The 4,421-nt window shown below is 36.1% G+C and overlaps 1 long non-coding RNA gene and 1 pseudogene across 1 annotated transcript in view; both read right to left on the bottom strand.

Annotated features, from left to right (window-relative positions):
- The window catches only part of LOC106147640, a 19,288-nt gene extending 15,033 nt beyond the window's left edge, over positions 1 to 4,255 (bottom strand). The window contains exons 1-2 of the long non-coding RNA XR_001232573.1: positions 4,211 to 4,255; positions 2,755 to 2,862 (exon numbers count right to left, since the gene is read on the bottom strand). This is a non-coding gene — a long non-coding RNA (uncharacterized LOC106147640). The remainder of the gene's footprint in view (positions 1 to 2,754; positions 2,863 to 4,210) is intronic.
- The window catches only part of LOC102004542, an 88,058-nt pseudogene that overhangs the window by 17,860 nt on the left and 65,777 nt on the right, over positions 1 to 4,421 (bottom strand).

Below are 4,421 nucleotides of genomic sequence, written 5' to 3'. Positions count from 1 at the left end.
TAAATTATCCACGTGTGGTGTGTCACAGGACATATGATGACACTTTAAATGTTTATTAGGGACATACTTCTTACAGCTATCATCAATATCCTATCTTAACACATGAACTATATGAACACACATATCCTACACTACTGCACCATATCCTAGGGATTATGGCCCAAGAGCTTCTACAACTCTTGAAAATCTCTGTAAAAAAAAGTAGACAAGGGAAAATTAAAGAAGAAACAAACAAAATATCCCCAGAGGATGCTAAGAGAGGCAGAAAGAGAACAGAGCAGACTACCAGATGGGACAGAAGGAAGAAATACGGAGGCCAAAGTGCCCATATTAACTACACCTATAGCACAAAACTGAGGTAAGTGTTTCATGCATAAGGCCTCTTCAGGTTGTTTTTCAGATTCTTGTTCTGAAGTCTGAATAAGATGACATTACAGATACTGTATGTCAAAATCTTCAAAGACAAGCCAGGTGTGGTGGCGCACGCCTCTAATCCCAGCATTTGGGAGGCTGAGCCAGGAGGATCGTTGTGAGCTCGAGATCAGCCTGGGCTACAAAGTAAAGTAAGCTCAAGGCCAGCCTGAACTGCATTGCGAGACCCTGTCTCAAAAAGACCAAAAAAACCCTTCAAAGAGTCGCTTTCAGATATTTCCAAAATAAGGAGGGACAGTAATGACAAATGAAGAGCCAGAGTGTTTGAAAACCTCATTAAGATAAATTACATATATGGAGAGGAACATCTGCTGTCCCTCTGCAATGAGGATTCTTGAGACGGAGGTTACACTGAAGACAAAGGAAGACACAATGAGGACCAGGCAGCCATTGGGATCTCACACACGGCGAGTAGGATTTCTCTCTACAATTCAACTTCTTGTAAAATTATGTGGCAGAGAAAACCTTGAACTATATTAGATTCACAAGAGGCAAGGTGGAAAACTACTATTTTCAATAAAATGCTATAGCTAAACATGCCTGTACAAAGTTCCAAGGAAGACACAGTCCTAAGGGCTACTGTGCATATTATAACACAGGGTAATGAAGAGGGACACACAGTAGACTTACCCCATAACCAGGAAGAAGAGTGGAATATGGCAAAAGCTGAAGAACTTGTGATTAGCTCATGACACACATGTGACACAGCAGTGCAGCCACAGCAGGTTGATAAGCTGATTACCACACTGAACACAATTTTAAAGATGGAGAAAGCAGACAAGAGGGACATGGATGTGTGTGGTGTGCACTCATTTCAGACAGAACCCTGATGGGCAGATTCCCCAGCAGTGTAAATAGACAAATCAGCAGGTATGGCAGAAGAGCTGGCTGGAGCTGTCATGGGAAGGCCAAGGAGACAAACAGGATGAACTGCAACCATGTGCAATAGTTCTGAACAAGCGTGGTTATTGTACATGCTGACATCCAAAACAAGAAGACACAATGGTGAAAATACATGCTCTGGTACAGCTCAAATGGCAGCTTAGTTCTATGCTACTAAACAACTTAAAAACAATTACTCTGTCTTTTTCCTCATCTATTCAAAAATTATCAACTTAAAATTCACCACAGAGGTAGAGTAAAACAAGACATATGTAGCAACTACTTGGGTTCTCTTAACACCATCTACAGAAAAGGACATAAATTTGGAGTCACTGCTGACAGTAACAGATGATCAGGTTATAATACATCTCTCAGTGCACATGTTCTAGGAAATATATATTTGTGTTTCATAAAACATTTTCCCTGAGGGTCTTTGTCTTTTCTTGATTATTTAGAATGTATTTATTTGTACTTACTTTCACTCTGTGTTACTGTTATTCACTGCAGACATCATATTTACTATTGTATAGAAAATGAAACAAGCTGGGTATGGTGCTACATTTGCAAACCCAGCTTGTAAGAGACTTTAAAGCAATAGGATTACAATTTCAAGGTCAAACAGAGTAACTAAGTAGAAGTGTATATTGCTAGGTAACCAGCATAAAACTAGAAATATATTTAAGAAATTTCTTGAATTCAATTATTAAACAGTAAAAATAGCCAAATTATTCCTCCTGAATTATTCCTCCTTAATTAATCCTCCTTCAAGTAGAAGACTGAAGTTGCCAATTTTAACAAACTTCAGGAATTATTCACTCTAACGCACTTAGTAACATTTAGACACTACATGATGGGCACATTTAAAAAGTTTATGCTGCAGAGAATATGTATGTTTTTACAAAAAATACGCAACTTCTATAAAAACATTCTGCTAGGACATATGAAAACTTTCATCAGTTACAAAATATGAATATTATATAGGTTGTAATCAAAACAGAAATTATAGAGGATGAATAGCTTTAAAAACTCTATGTTCTCTCTTCTCAGTATGATGGTGGAAGGACCCTAGAGTTTTAGTCACACAAAGCCTGTACTTTACCATAGAACTGCATTTCCATTCCAGTTGTGTGGTTTTGATGCACAGTACATTATTAAAAGACCTGTTGTTTCAATGGAAAACTAGGAAATAAATTTAGAAATACAGAATACGGTGATAATTTTGGTATAAAATGTCAAGTTTGAAATAAATTATTTCATTTAAATATGTAGTATGTAAAAAATATATTTAGCAATATACTTCATCAAAACTATACAATCAATAATTAATGAGGGAGGAATCCATATATGGAAAAGATGAACAAGATAAGGAGTAATAATAAGAAAAATGTACTAGCAAAACACTAAATGAAAATGAGAAATAATTACAAAGGTTATGGATACCTTAAATTTTGAGAAAAGTTCTCACTATGTGTCCCGGGAGGCCATGAACTTTTGATCTTGCGTTAGCCTTTGACTCCTGTGATTACAGGTGCATACTACTGTACCAGTCTAGGCAATGATAGAGTAAGAGATAAAAACAAAAATCATGATTTCATGAATTTTAAACAGGTAAATTCTTAGAAATATATAAAATTTCAAATCTAGTAATAGAAGACAATAGATGCTGGAAAATCAAACAAGTTGTCAAGCAACAAAAGGGTCAATGAAAAACTTCCCTGCATAAATTCATCTTCCAGTGGGTTTAAAAGTGACCCATTAAAACTTTTAAGATATTGATCAGTTTGTGTTATGTCTATGTGCCAATCCCCCATGATAAATGTATTTATTATATATTACAAACATACACTAGTACTTATAATAAAAATAAGATATACTCAACTAGGCATGTTTTCACATGTATGTAATCCAAGAAAGAAAAGGTAAAGAACCTCTCTAGCACATTTCACCAGATTAATGCAATCTTTACCTAAAACAGATAAATGTTAAAAACATTACCTAATCAAACCTAAGGGTGTGATGGAAAGTAGTTTCTCTTGTTGGCATATACCTAGCTGATATTGTGGGTGCTTAACTTGTGTGATGTCCCAGATTCAATCCACAGTACCCCCCCCACACACACACACACAGCAAAGATAAGGATGGTGCAGCATCAGAAACCTTCCGTGAAATTCATCACAAAAATCAACAATGGAAAACATCTGATTATTTGAATCTTGGCATAGATGTATTTTCTAAAATTCAATTCCTATTACTTATTTACTAAAGGACACTAAAGACAAAAATTAAAAGATGTTAATAAGTAGAAAAAGTACATATACCATAATAGTAGCACATGGGCCCCTAAACAGAGACACTATACAGCTATTATTTTAAAATCAGAAATGCATATATTCACTCTCTCCAATATTCAGTCACACAAAACCAAAATTCACATGTCATGTTACAAGGCAAAACCAGAAAAGTGACATAAAGATTGAAATGAGAGAAAAAAAAAAGTGCTACCATGACTGAGTAACGAATCCAGATGTCATTTTTTAGGAGACAGGGAGACCTATGCGACCAAACACAGGATCAACTGGAATCATAGTGATTCTCATAATCTTAATACTCATTAAACTATGTCAATAGAGTAAAGCTCAGTGATAGCCAAGAACACAGATTATAAAGAAAGACCCCTGAAACATACTGCTCTCAAGGTCAATTTAGTCTAAGAAGAAATACAATTTTTTTTATGTAGAAGTAAAATGCAAAAAAAGTCCATTAAGTATTTTCCTATCAATAGAATCAAAAAGTACAAGGATATACACCTATAACGTGTGGTAGATTGACAACTGTGGTCAACTTGTAACACTCAGCTGAACTGAATCAGTGTGGTACTAGGTATGAGAAGGCCTACCTGAGGATTGTTGCCAACACATAAAAATGAAAACTGGAGAAGAAGAAAAGCTGAAAGGGAGCTGTTGGTTCTCCTGGAGGAGTTTGTTATGCTGGCTTTCACGATATGAACTCAGCTGTTCTCACTGTTGAAGGAGCTCAGGACCTTGTCGCTGAGAATGGCTACAGTTCACTTTGGGGGAACTCTGGTCCTTACTTTGAGCATCGCTTCC

This window comes from Chinchilla lanigera, unplaced genomic scaffold, assembly GCF_000276665.1.
Source record: "Chinchilla lanigera isolate Chin_1 unplaced genomic scaffold, ChiLan1.0 scaffold00206, whole genome shotgun sequence".
Taxonomy (NCBI): domain Eukaryota; kingdom Metazoa; phylum Chordata; class Mammalia; order Rodentia; family Chinchillidae; genus Chinchilla; species Chinchilla lanigera.
This window is presented reverse-complemented; position numbering and strand designations above follow the sequence as displayed.